The sequence below is a fragment of the Danio rerio genome, chromosome 23 (genome assembly GCF_049306965.1).
Source record: "Danio rerio strain Tuebingen ecotype United States chromosome 23, GRCz12tu, whole genome shotgun sequence".
NCBI classification, from domain to species: domain Eukaryota; kingdom Metazoa; phylum Chordata; class Actinopteri; order Cypriniformes; family Danionidae; genus Danio; species Danio rerio.
This window is the reverse complement of record NC_133198.1, coordinates 22,265,001-22,280,512: the sequence shown is the minus strand read 5'-3', so window position 1 is coordinate 22,280,512 and position 15,512 is coordinate 22,265,001. Positions and strand designations below refer to the sequence as shown.

Sequence of the window (15,512 nt, the reverse complement as noted above, 5' to 3'; positions counted from 1 at the left end):
CAGGGAGCATATCTGTAATGTATTGAGGTCCTAGGACATTTAGTGATTTATAGATAAGTAATAATACTTTAAAATCTATTCTGAGTGTAACTGGGAGACAGTGTAGACCTGAGGACCGGTGTGATGTGCTCTGATTTTCTGATTCATGAGCTGCAACTCTGACTGTCTTTTTGGGAAGGCCAGTGTGAAGTCCATTACAGTAATCCTTCCTGCTGCTGATAAAAGCATGAACACTTTTCTCACTGGAAACAAAGCATCTAAGTCTTGCAATGTTTTTGAGATGATTGTAGTATGCTGCTGTAATTACTGCTTTGACATGGCTACTGAAACTCCTATCTGACTCCAGAATAACACCAAGATTCTTGACCGTTATTATTTTTTTAGGGTTTTCTGGATAGTCTAACAGTATTCAAAAACAGAAATTGAACAATCAAATGTAAAATAACATGATCATCAAAGTGTAAACACATTTTAAAAATAATAATACCCTTATCTTTTATCTTTAATAAATAATGTAATCTTGCGATATGACTATTGCGGATAGACACACTGCGATATCGATGCTTAAATTATATATTGTTCAGCCTCTTATTATAACATTACATCTTTTAATTAACAGTTATTATCTTTCCATTTTTAAATAACTTAATGGTATTTGTATTCAATTGAAATTATTGGAGTCCAATGGAGCTTAGTCACTTTAAAAACTAGTCAAGTTCACATTTTCAGTTGAAATAAAACTTCACATACTTCATCTTGCTTTATTACAGCTTAAAAGTATCTAGAATAATCAGTCTACAGCAACATACCAGCAGATCCCTCGAGTGGTACTCAAGGTAATTCAGCTGCGGAAACTGGCATCTTTCTTTTGATTCTTCTGTCCTTGCATCTCCTCACATCTAAAAAGAGAGGACTCCAGAAAAAATGAACCAAGGATGTGCAGTTTTACGAAATATAAATCACCCCTTATCTGTCCTCGGCTCCCTTTCTTTCCTTTTGCTGGTTCAGTTTTCTGTGTTAGTAAAAATGGGCCATTTGGGAGCAAGAGGGCTGTTGGGTTATTATATTTCTATTTAGTCTGCAGCTCATCTTGGCTTGACAAATTGAGCATTATTATACTGTTTATTCTGGATGGATGTAATAGAATTGTAGATTGTAGGTGGATTTAATTTTTCTCTCCAAATGACTGCTGAAAAAAAAGGAAAACAGAGGCACGTTAATAGATAAACAATATGCCTGGCATTTACACAACAACTGTACAATTTCAGTCAAAAGTTTGGGATTAGTATTAGTCTGTTCACAAAGGATGAATTTATTTGATCACATATACAGTAAAACTGTGTTTAAAATAAATTATTATTTTTTTTTAAATTAAATTTAGTTTTAAGAGCTGGTCTGTAAGAGCTGTATTTTTAAGGCTTGGTTGTGTTTATAAGATGCAAAGCAATGTGTGCCCATGCTTCATTTGTAAGAAGTCATGCTATTTTTTTCATATATCTTACTACTTTAGCTACTCAGCTAAAATGAAAACGACTGTCATAGTTTTATTGTTTATTTGATTAAATAAATGTAGCATTGGTGATTAGAAAAAACATATTTTAAAAACATAAAGTTAAAGTGATACCTGACTTTTGACCAGGGGTGTATATTTTATTTTACAAGAGAAAACAGTAGTTTTATTGTGTCGTGCACTGGTAAACACTCACTCAATCTCACTGACACACATATTCACTTATCTTCTGAATATAGTGTTTGATGAGAGAATGCTGTGTAGTCCTGCCAGTGTGTTTCCAAATATAACCAAGAGCGTAACGCTGTGTACTGCCAGAGACGGCCTTTATTGTTGTAAGACTGCAGCGTAAATGACGTAAAGACACCGTATATGTATACGCCTGTCCAAATTGGGTTTGAACTGCCAGCACTCTAACCTAATTAAACACACACATTTACTGAGTCACAAGTGCACGTGGGAGAGAGCAGATCTAGGTATTTCATTTGCTGTACTCTCAGCAAATCCTCCGTATTTTTTATATGAGGGAGCATGCATGGTTACTCAGCACTTTAATCATAGATGCATGGGCTAAGAAATAGCACTGACATGCTCTGTGTAGTTTTAAGCATTTTTATTTGAGTTATTTTAGAAATATATTTTTTTTTACAAAATAAGTCAAGTGAGCAAAAATGTGATTCTTTATAAACGTTTTAATTAATTTATTAATTCTGTTATGTCAAACCTATATTGTGGTGCGTCATATTTAAATGGGAGCAAAAATGACTTTTTTAGGTATGATTTTAAAGTGTGCTGAATTACAATGACACTGAGCCTATCCTCATAAGCTCACATTAACATAATACCTAGGGCATCATACCCTTCACTATACAATTGTTTGTAAACCAGAACGCATGGAAATAAGAAAAGGAATAAAAAAGTAGACAAGGAATAGGAATAAAATAAGATCAGTTTTTTGGTGCACAGAGTGATTAAATATGTGTTTTTGGTGCCTTTTAAACATTGCCAGGGATTTGGGCGGTCTGTATGGGATTGGGAAGATCATTGCACCAGTGAGGAACAGTAAACACAAAGGTTCTGGAAAGTTTTAGAGCTTCTCTGTGAGGGTGTTGTTGTGGTTAATGTTTTTGGGACATTTTAAGCCCCATTAAGACATTCCCTGACAGACATCAGATATCTGAACATCATTGCGGAACAAGTACCAATTCATGGCCACTGTTTACTCTGCACGTGATAGCCATAACACAATGCCAGAATTGTAAAGGAGTAGTTTGAGGGACCTGCTTGTGAATGTCTGGATAGGCCTTGGCCTCCAGATCACCCTAACATGAACCCAAACATTTGATGTTTTACTTGACAAAACAGGTTTAAGCCTTATTCACACTACAAGTGACTCGCAACAGCAAAGCAACAAGCCACCATTCATTTTAACAGAGAGCGAGCGTCTTTCGGCAACTTCCATCTAAGCGACTGTTGGCGACTAGGTGGGCGTGTTGATCAATGCAGCAAAGTTGGGACTCCTTCAACTTTATGCAAATGAATAATGACTTGAGCTCACGTGTTCCTTTCTCAGCTCGTTTAGAGGCCAGTTGTATTCTCTGTGCTGTAGACCTACAAAGACCTGATTTTGGAGCAGGTCACCACCCAGAGTGACAAGCAGCTACAAAGTCGCTGCTAGTGTGAATGAGGCATAATGTGGGTTTATGTGCACGCAAACTGGTGGTCCTAATGTTGACACAATGGCACCATGTATTACAGAAGACCTATTTCCACCTCACTGAATCAATGCCTTAATTCATATTCAATGGTGATACAAAATCATCCTTTCAAATTCACACTCACTGTATACTGTGTGATGTGATGACAAAAGCTTTTGTTAACAGTCTTGCAAGATAGACAGAATATGGCAGGAGACTTTGACATGTACATGCAGACGTTGAACAGACGGTGGATTTATTGCTGTCACTCAAATGTTGTCTTTATGTATGAGCATCGCTGATCCAATCGGATTCTACTCCAGTCCACTCTACCCTCAGATGGCTTTGTTTCCAGACATCAGCATGACAGCAGCTTTCTGCCGAGCATCACTGACTGCTTAGACTTTCATTACCTCCCTCTCTCCCTCTCTCTCTCTTGCTCCAATATATATGCACACACATACAGTGCTTGCTCAACCCCATCCACCCCACTTACTCTATAAATTGCTACTCTATAGGATTCCCACAGGGAAGCAAGAAGTGGTGTCCTGGGTTTTATGTAACATTGCTTTAATAAGGCATTTTCCTCTTATGCAACTCTGACTGTCTTTTTGGGAAGGCCAGTGTGAAGTCACATGGGGTTGAGCTTTATTAGCTATCTCTAATTTTGGTATATTAGTATGTGAGTGTGTGCACACGTGTAGTCTCGTGCAGTCACACCTTTGACTAAATGGCAGATCTACAGTCATTGGATTGTGGATTACTCTGGCAAACAATGTCAGAAGGAGGCAGCTGATCCGTTTGATTTTTGTTTATATGGGATTTAGGGTGATGTGAAATTGATTTTACTATATTAATAGGTTAGCGGGAAAATTGCAGGTTTCAAACATTATGTACAAAAAACACAAGAGGATTTCCCAGTGATGGGTTGCAGCTGGAAGGGCATCCGCTGCGTTGAACATATGCTGGATAAGTTGGCGGTTCATTCCACTGTGGCGCCCCCAGATTAATAAAGGGACTAAGCCGAAAAGAAAATGCATGAATGAATGAACATAAAAAGATTTTTTTAAATACATATAAACTATTACAGAAAAAAAGGTCTAAGATTTATATTACAATGTTGAGGCTCTTGTTGAAACAGATGCAGCTCCTTTAAGTGTTCTATTCATCAAAAAAGTGCTGAAAAAAAATGTATCATGGTTTAGCCAAAAATACTATGCAGCTCTATATAAAGGTGAGCTTAGATTAGATAATTTTTTTTTTAATCTAGATTAATCTCACTGTAATCTTGGAATTAATCTAGATTAAAATGGCTCATTTGAATTCTGCCGAAGGCATTCAGAATATGTAATATTGTACTTAATGTAATATATTATTTGTAATATATTATATGTAATATAATACCTAAAAAATGACTAAAAGTAAGTATTTGAGAATGGGTTTCTCAAGACAGGGAGCGAGAGTAAACCTGGGACTCATCTCCTGTTTCTAAAATGCATCACATCTACTATGATAATTGGTGATGAAAATAAATTATGTTCAATGAGATGTACCTGTGTTTACTAACTGTTTATTCAGCTAAACATGAATTTTGAACTGTAGACCTATATAAGCTCAAAACAGCAGATTTTGATTACCTTAATCCAACTAAAGTCATAACTTAACTAAACAGAAATGGAATTAAGACACGTAGAGTTTGCTTATATTAGTGGCATTATTGAAGTAAACACCGCAATTAAATTATTTCCACTATGTAGGAATTTTCGCCATATTTTTCGACAAGATCCACAAAGGACTGCACACACACATCGGAAAATGCGGAAGTTTCCATTTGGCGTGTGTTATTAAATTCCATTACACTCTAATCAGTCTTTCCTCAGTAAGCGTAGTCAGTATCTTCGAAGTAAGTGAAAGATCCAGAAGGGTATCCTGCTGATTTCATTCAGAAAGGCACTTTTTTGTCAGACGGCTCACCGGCCAGGTATACATCCGCAAAAAAAAAAATCCATAAAATATCAAGGTGAAAGTCATCATAGCTTGTGTATAATAGACCCAGCTCCCAACCCAACTTTGAGAATAGATTTACGCGAATATTTTTTTAACGCCCGATAAAAGTCTCGCATTAACGCAGCACGTTAATGCCGATAAAGGTCCACCACTAAAATATGTGTATATTGATATATATGTATAGATCACCATCTCTGGTGAAAATTTCTTCTCTAACCCTTAAACTGCAATCAGATGGCTATAAACAGAGTTGGGTGTAATGCGTTCCACTGTAACACGTTACTGTATTCTAATTACATTTTTGGAGAAAGCAGCTATGTAACGAGTTACATTTTAAATTTGTGTAATTTGATTAAAGTTACTAAAGTCAATGTAATTGCGCTACTTATGTTACAAATATAGATTTAAGAAGAAAAAACAATGTTTAAATCACGTTTACCCCTGCGATGTCAGTTAATAAGCATGTGCTTTTAAATAGCTGGAGAATGGAAGCTGAAATCGCTGCTGTCGAGAGTGGTTACTTCTTTAAGTGAAAATACAGACATTACTTTGATTTCATTTAGTGATGTTTCGTTAACAAATTTCGGGAGGAGCATGCGCTGAAGTTTCAGTATCGAATACGTCATTGACAATTATTCTATTATCAAATCAGTTCTTGAACAAACCCCTATATATACCAAAGCTGTCTTACCTGCAGCATCTCACAACTTTAGCATCCCTCCATCACCCCGACACCTCACCGTTTAAGCATTACTTTCCCAGGGGGGAGCGTTCTGGGGCCGGGCTAGATACTCCGCTCGAATCCCAACTCCTCTTTGTTTCCTGATAAGGGGAATAACTCGAGTTGGGGTGTCTCCCCAAGCTCAGAGCCCTCTCCACTGAATGTACGCCAAATACGCCTTTTACTAAAATGACTGCAAGTGTGAACTCGTGAAGCATAACAACATAAATATTACTGTGAAATGCAATCTATGTCCAGTCTCTAAGCAACTTTCAACTGCTTTTAACTCGACCAGCAACTTCTTCAAGCACTTGAATAGAAAGCATTCTATAACAACACTCGTCAAGGAGGACACCAGTGCCCAAAAACATGGCGATCCAATTAGGCCAAAACAGGCTAAATTGGATTTTTGGGCAGGATCGGGAATGAAGGTATCTAATGAATGTTAAGAGAAGTGTAGCTGCTTATGGGACCATTCACTTATTGCGTCTTTTGCACGCACAAGTTTGTTATTTCAAATGGAGGTGCATGGCTTGCACACATTTCTCACATTTTCCAGGCGCCCCAGTTGAAAACCACGAGTCCCACAAGAACTGACAGATCAATCAGCTTCATACTTTGTAAGGGATATACACATTTTGGTAGACTAATTTCTTCAGACAAACACAGAACACCCAAACACTGCAGTGCTTTAGCATTTAATGTCAATAGGTATAGGTATCCAGTTTTCTTCTAAATATCTTCTTTTGTGTTTAAAAAAAGACAAATAGGTTTGGAACAAGTGAATGTTGAGATATGTCAAGGTGCTGTGTTAAACCCATTGCTATGTTTTTCAGTCAATATTAAATTACTAAAAGAGCTGCAGTATATTTTGTATTTTTATGGGTATATTTTATATTGTTTTAAAAGTAACTTTAAAGTATAGTAATTAGTAGTCTGATTACTTTTTACATGAAGTAATTAGTAATGTGATCAAATTACAATTTTTAGTAGAATACCGGTCATTTGTAATTTATTACTTTTTAAAAGTAACTTACCCAACACTGGTTATAAACAGCTAAACTGAAGAATATTTTGTTTCAGTTCAATGATCCAGCGAGCAAATTCATTTTAAAACAAAATGTCTGGAACATCACTACATAAAAAAGCTGATTAAATACTGTGGCTAGTTTTTAGTGAATTATTCATCCCTGTGTTTGTTACACTTTAAAACTTAAGCTCTGTCATTTTCAGTGGTTGTTTATAAAGAGTGTGAAATACAGACAGAAAGGACTGTCAGAACATCTCACTGCTTTACAGATGATACACGCACTATGTTTTCGGGCTGGATAAAGCAAAGAAGTCTCAAACCAGTGACATTTTGATGGTCAAAGACTTTAATCTGATAAAAACTATTATACAGAAGTACACGAGGCATACATTAAGCACACATGAGCCTTTAATAATGATGCCCCAACATGTATATATTCATGTACTGACACATTTCAGTTCATACATTTTGTTTCCACACATATTCAGGCCAATGTTTTGATCTGACATGCAAACGCTACTAAACAGTTATAAGCATATGCAAATGTATATTTTTGAAGACTACAATACAGACTATATACATCATTACATAAACATATAAGTTGCTTAAAGGCAGTCAGATTGTGGTAGTCTGTGGGCAGTCTGTAGGAGTGTTATCTAAAGCATATGCTAACATGTGACTCATTTGAAACATGTCTGTCCCTCATGTTTGATTCATGCTTCCAGAGCTTCACATGTTTAGAGATTCTGCAGTGCTTTTTTACTAAAGAAGTGTGTGTTTTAACCATGCACTTATGAGTGTTAGGTAACACTGTACCTGCTAACTGGAATCATCACGGACCAATGAGTAAACATCTTAAAAATCAGTCCCGTCTCACACATGGATATCTGGAGCTGCTTCAGATCAATATTTTGCTCCTCTCTCGCTGCATTGCAGCTTCTGTGGTGCTATAGTTAAACTCTAATGTATATTTCATGTACTTATTTCCCCTGCTCCACTGATTGAGACACTGAGTGGGTGGTGAATCTTCCCCTCAGAGTGCCATATTACTCACAGATAAACACACACACGCAGGCTTCTCGCACGGTATATATCGCATACAGCTTTAAATATGATATTTAGATACTCTAATGTGAGCTAATGTGAGAAGGCCAACACATGAACACACCCCCACACAGACGTACTCGCACATGCACACACACTTACAGCTGGCTTTATGGGCACTTTCCATAGATGTAATGATTTTTATACTGTACAAACGGTATATTGTGTACATTCTATCCACCTAGCCTCAAACAATGCATTTTTACATTTTCAAAATACTTAATTGAGTGTGTTTTATGTGCTGTTTTCCTCATTGGCACATTTAGTCCTCACAATGTAAGGAATACAAGGTGCTGACACACTTCACACACACATTTACTCACACAAATGCATGCACACAGCTGTGGTTGTGGTAGGAAGGACTCTTATGTCTCCATTGCAAGCTTCCTATATTTAGAAAGGGCTGTAATTGGTGAGCTTCACAAGCACTAAATAGTCACCAGGGGACACAGGGTAGTGCTGAGGGTGCCATAAGGAGAAATGAAATTATGTCTCGTTTTGATCAGGGTTCAGAAAATACTAACGTTCCACCGCTGTTCTAAAAACAGGGCTGTAATCATCATCAAGCTTTGTTATTAGAACGGAGTGCAAAAAATAACCTGTAAATGGCTTTGTGCAGGCTGTAATGGAAAATTGATCAGCCTTGCGTTGTTTAAAAGCTGATTTTCTCCCTTTCATGTGTCGTGAATGAAGCAGAATGACACTTCACATGACAACTGAAAATCAATGTTCGCACTGTGCATGTGTTAGTAGTAAAGATTTTTTCTTAACTTTTAGTATCCACCTGTTACGTTAGAAGTTTAGATGTTTGGGATAAAAATACTAGTATTATTTATAAATCAAATTAAATGTTATTTAAATTATGTATTTGTTATTATTATGTTACATTATTATTGATGTGCATTTTTTAATCTATCTACTACGATACCATATTATTAGATTTATGTAATTAAATAAATAGTTGTTACAGTTTATGGTATTTTGCTAACTGTTGTGGATACCCTTTAGACAAAAGTTTTCGGAATACATATATAAAACCCCTATACTCTTATTTAGTGTACTATTTAAAAGGCACCTATGATGAAAATCATCTTTCGCTAGCTGTTTGGACAACTGTGTGTAAGTATAGTATGTCCACAGTCATTGGGGTGAACACAATAAGTCTCTTTTTTAATTTTCCTAACACAACGTGACATAGGAGTGCAGTTTCCCCACCCACTGAATTGATTGACAGCTGCATATTAACATGTCTTCCTTGTAGCGCATATAATCATATACACAAGACAGGACGTGTGCAAAGCAACCGGGATTAAAAGATCTGTTGAGCTCTCTGTGATCTTCAATCATTATCAAATGTGATCAAGAAAGAGTTTTACAAGTTTAAAACGTTTTTTAAAACAGTGCATGTTTGTAATAAATTACTGTGAATTTACCGTCTTTATTACCACAGCCGCATGTCAGTACAATTATAAAGAAGACACTTCAATCCCGGTTGGTGGACGTTAAATCAGGTTTATTTTGTACATTAATATAATGGATATCCATACAGCAGTGGACATTAAAGCTTGGTTTGTACTTCTGCATCAAGTGACCGGCGTGACCCACGGCGCATGCAACGCGCGTAGCTGTGCGTTTATACTTCTGCGCGCTGTCTCTGTTGGTCTGAATTAACACTTCCGAAACGCTAGTGGGCAGTGAGGTGTTAATGTTCCTCTGTGTCGAGTTTCTTCTCTGCTGTTTTGCTTTTCCTGAACACTTCCTGTATGTACAAGTGGCTCAAACTCGCTCATTTTCCATCCATCAGGAGCTCCTTCAAGGGACTCCACACTTGTAAACAATTGCTCCATTGTGCTCGCGTCCAGCTCGCGCCATTCGTGCGGCTCTCGGTCCCGCCCAGACTCGTCAGCACTACCAAGCCGACCAATTACAGAGCTTGCGTTACGCGTCGTTGCGAAGTGTAGTTACAATTTTCGAGAGGTGCACGTCATCGACGCCGACGGCCACGGTGAAGGGCTATGCGTCAGCGCCGTAGCATACGCCGGCATTTGACGCAGAAGTATAAATCAGCCTTAACGTGTATCCTATCACATGGATCCTGTTTGGGTGGATCCGTCAGTTGGTCAGTCAGTCAGTCAGTCAGTCAACAGCAGGCACGAATCATACTCGCAAGAGAAATTTGAGATCTAAAAAAAGCATACACCACAGCCTCTGTTGGATTCGCAAAAAAAAAAAAACCTCCAAAAAAACAAAAACGTAGCTCCTGAGATGTATTTTGCTGTCTCCAGAAATGTATGTAGGAGTACGTAATCAGAATGGGCGTTGGTTGTTAAGATGACCACTGACAAGCCATTTTCTTGACTAAAAGATAACACAGAAAAGACATTTTCAAATTTCAACATTGTTTTTTTCATTTTGATCATGCAGGCTATCTGACTTTTTGCACAATTTTAAATCCTTTTCTCATCGAACTAGGTGATTCATATGCTAAATAATGTCTCACGTCACACTTTTTCATTCAGTCACTTTTGGTCAGTAAATCCTCATTATTAAAATCATGCACTTCACAAGGAAGAGATGTCAGTAAATGAAAATCAGGCATTGCATGGAAATACAAAATCATCATTCACTCATTTAAATTCTTCATTAAGAACACTGATTGGTTCTAAAACAAAATGTCATAAATCTGAATGGCTCAGGACATGATATTGTCTGGGAATAATAACAAGAGGCATCGGTGTGAGTAAAAAAAATGACAGATGACATTATCATTTAGAGCGAACTGTCCCTTTAAGTCTGCAGACGAGAACTGATTATTGTGAAATTGCCCTGCAACATCCAGCAGTGCGACGAGGCATGTCGGTTCCAGTATTGTTGGTACTGTTGTTTTCAGGCTGTGAGTCGCTCGAGATCTTTTCTGGCATCCTATAAACCCAATTCTGAGCATGTGCCAAAATTTACCTGATTTATTTATTTATTTATTTATTTTTAGTCTTTAGCAGTATTAATTGTATTGGGCTCAGGCCAATCGTAACCCGACAGGCTCTTTAGGCACTGTTAGGCACAAACCCCACAGAGATTTCAGCCTGAGCAAGGCTACTTTCCTTCATGCCCCATTTTTAGTGCGATTAAAGCTTTGGTCACAGCACAGCGGTGCACGTTTAATGCAGTATTTACTACTAGTCACCCATGCAGAGTAAGTCACCGCATGTGTGGATTTTAGTTTAATTTTGCCCACTTCATTTTAAGTTATTTTAATTATTAAATTAACCAAAAGCACTGGATTGATTCCCTGCTGTTTTGCGATTTCTTTCTCCCCTTGCTCATTGTCTTCAAAGATATCAGATGGGATTTTCTCTGTTGTTCCTAATGAAAGATGATTTTGACAGTCCGTTTAATGGTTCACCTTCTGTCCTTCGCTTTAATGCAGTGCCAAGTAAATCAAGGGGGATCGTTTGGGCTTTCATCTCCACAATGCTGACGCATACATGAGTCAGCCTTCACTGCTGCTCTCTTCATCCTCACGCTTACTGCCAGACGTCAGTATAGTGTCTTCCAAAGGTGTCATTCATCAGAGTGCCCTGTATTTAGTGTACTGATGCCCGTAAGCCAAGGGTTTTAATTAGTGGATGTGGTTGGACGCAAGCAGACTGCAACAGCAGTGGCCTGCAACCTGCTCCCTCATTACAAGGGAAGCATGTGGTCAGGCTGAGGGCTTCCATGCCTTATTGGGTATTCGATTTTGTATGGATGCTGTGATGTATAAAAAAAAGTCTGTCTGATACTTTTAAGCTGATATAAATGATATGATCAATAAGCCATGACCACACCATAAATCATTTCGTAGTCATGACTATAAGTCATGTACTGTTTGCCCTTAACAATTTTTCATCTTTTTTGTTGTTCCAAACCCTAAAAACAATCCTGTTTGCCTTAAACTTTTAAGCTGAATCATATTAACCTTATGAGTCTATTAAACTTATATTACATAAAACTGAATTAAAACAGCTTGTGTAACTTATAAAATTAAGTTAGAACATGATTAACTTAGTTTAACAAGTTACAATGACCTAAAACAGGGTTTTTCAAAGTCTAAGACAGTGGGCCTCCCTTTTGACACAACTTATTAATTGGTTCTTATTAATCCCTTCTCCCAAACACATACGCACACACACACACACACACACACACACACACACACACACACACACAAAATTCTGGAGTTTTTCCTGCTACCTCATCATGCTTGGATTCAAGGTGTCGCCGAAGTTTAGCGGGTCCCATGCTGTCATTAGCCAAAATATCTTGACAAACCACACATAAAGGTCGTGGTTCATCAGCTGGTCCTGTCCACGTAAATCCTAAACTGAAATACTGATCATCATATCGTCGTCTTTTGGGTTTAAGCCCTGAACTTGAAGGCTTTGAATCGGGGGGTCTCAGAAACTGATCCATTGTATTAGCAGCATAGACTGTAAATTAGCAGGCATATACCTGTATTGGCGGGCTTGCCAAACAGAAGCGAATTCACAGCTATGGCCTTCTGGGTAAAAAGGTTTTCTTATTTATGACATATTATTTTTTAGCTTTGTTTAATTAAAACGTTTAAAAATAATAAGAAATACATATAATAATTAAACTTAATAATTATATTTTTATTATATAATATTTTTTCCCGCGCCTCCCCTGACATGCTCTGGCGCCCCCCAGGGGAGGCGCGCCTCACACTTTGAAAACCCCTGACCTAAAACATATGCTGTCAGGACTAATTGATTGTATATTTTTTTACAGTGCACAAAAATAAAGATATTTTTGATAAAATGTTCCTAAAAGGATTCAAAAAAACTATATGAACCTAGTAGTTTAATCCAGGTCTTCTGAAGAGACACAATGTGTTTATATGATTGGTATTTATTGACATACAAACACTGATCAGAGAATATGAGGAAAAAGTACAGTAAGTAAAATATTTCACCTAAAACTACATTGAGGTTTTGTTAAAAATAGCAACTTATCAAGTTTCTAAAAAAACTACTTTATCTTCTAAACCAGAGATGTCCAAATTAGGGTCTGCCCTGTGGGACAAAGTTAGCCCATGGTAAGCTTTGGTTTGGCCCACTATCTTATCTGAAAAGAGAATGATGGGGAGAATTGGAGAGAATCCCTTTAACAGAGATCGTCATTTTGAATTTAAAGTAACCTTTTAACTACCTTTTAACCTTTGTAACTGTTTTATAGTTTTATAGCAAGCTAAAATTAAGTGTTTCAATTAATTGTTGTAAATGAATCCGATTTTTAATAATGTAAATACTGTCGACAAATAGAGGACAATGCACATAACATTGCAAGCAAATCAATTCAAAAGCTTGACTTGTGTTGCTATTTGGCATTAAACTCTACTGTGTGATAAATGGGATTGTTTTTGTTTTTACTTTAAAAGTTCATTATATACATGATCTATTAAATTATTCTACATTAGTTCAGTTCTAAATCATTAGGGCAAGTCTAGCAATGTTATATTTTACAACTAGGGGAAATTTTTGTAAATAAAGGAAAGTAGGAAGAAGATATCCAGCTGAAGAAACTTGGTTGCAGAAATTTTTAATTGAAAGTGGTTTGCAAGCATAAAGAGAAAGTGATATTACTTGTTTAAATAGAGTAAGAGTAAGCATTACATTTGCTAAACAGTGTCTAAACCAGTTAGTCTATTTAAATTTAAATATTTTTTCCAAGCTATTGTTTGCACTATTTTCTGATGTAAATTGCAGGCACAATGTATAATGCAATCATTGCCAAGTTCAACTGATTCAAGTCAAAACAACAGTACTACCATTTCATGTCATTGGATTCATCCTCACAGAACACTTAACTTGCACAGTTACAAAACATTGTGCCTAACTTGTTAGAGAATGTAGCAATAAAAAAGTTATGAACTGATGAAAAAAATTGCTTATTTAAGAGCTTTTTTTCCAAAATCACACCTAAAATGCATGATTTAAACTAATGTGTATGGCCGAGTTAGGAATAAACACAGTTTAGGATTTTATGAAAATAAGCTTACATGGAATGCATGTCAGAGGACAAATGCTTGTGGCAGATGTTTGTGCAGGTGCTGGACTGTAATAGATATGACTTCCAGATAAAATGGCTTGATTTCCCTCTTCGACTCTCAGGAAAATCTCTGTCATACCGGGTTGCAGTAGCAATCAAGCAGTTACTCTAATCAGCAGCACCAAGTATCAGGTTAACAGGTCTAAAATGTATTTCTTGCTATATGAGATTTTGTAAATGGCTTACAATTCCCTTAAATCATTAGGAAATGATGAATTGTCCTCATATTTCTCGCTTCGAGTGTATTTGGCGTAATAACATTGGTGCTTGTACCACGAGACTTGAAGCCATCTGTCTGTTTCTGCTTGACTAACTCAACATGCTCTCCTGTATGCCACTGGAAAACATCTCTTAATGATGTAATCAAACTGACGATTAACCCACTTCCCTGAAGAGACTCTCACCCACTCAGCCCTGAGGGAAGCTGTTCAGTTTAAAGTCCATTTCAGCTAAACCTGTGCGAGGTGAGAACAAAATATCTGTTTTTGTGTCTTTAGCCAAGTTTCCAAGACTCTGTTTAATTGCACATTTTAAAGGGCACTTATTTAACCCCTTTTCAAGATTTAAGATAAGTCTTTTATATCTCCAGAATGTGTCTGTAAAGTTTTAGCTCAAAGCACCCATCAGATTATTTATTCTACCTTTCAGAATATAAGATTTTTCTGCTTTAAACACTGTCACTGTTTTTGTGGACTGCCTGTTAATGCTAGTTCTCCCCGCCCACTGTTCCCGCAAGCCTATCAGAGTGTGCCTTAGGGTGCACTCACACTACGTACTGTTGCCTTGAACCGGGCCAAAGCACGCTTGTCCCCCTTCTTGGCCTGCACTCATATTGCTTACGTCAACGATGATACGCTGTTCAGTTTAACAGAAGAGAAGCGCTCTTGCCCAGCACAGTTGAGGTTTCTTTAGTTATATCATTTTAGTCATTGAGATGCGGTAACACGCAGTCAAATATTTCGCCGAACAGATCAGCCACTTTTGACGCTCATAAACAATCATACAGTCCTTGTGCTGCAGGAATTAGTCGGTTAGCATAAAGGTTTAGCTTTCGTGCCATGAGGGGTTTGTGTCTTTAATAATCTACGACAGTTTGCGTTCATTGAACAGTAAGAATGATTATAAATCCATATCAAACAGTCCCTTAAAAGTCATGTCTTGTCTTCAGTTTCGGGCTCAGGTATGATTTGCACTCAAAATAAACCTGATTTAACAACCACAAACCAGGATTGAAGCGTCGTCTTTTAAAATTGTACTGATATGCGGCTGTGGTAATAAAGACAGTAAAATCGCAGTAATTTATTACAAACATGCACTTATTTAAAAACGTTTTAA

At 37.2% G+C, this 15,512-nt stretch overlaps 1 protein-coding gene across 4 annotated transcripts in view; it reads left to right on the top strand.

Annotated features, from left to right (window-relative positions):
* Window positions 1-15,512, top strand: part of klhdc8b (kelch domain containing 8B) — a 211,657-nt gene that overhangs the window by 84,660 nt on the left and 111,485 nt on the right. The gene's annotated exons all lie outside the window — the stretch shown is intronic.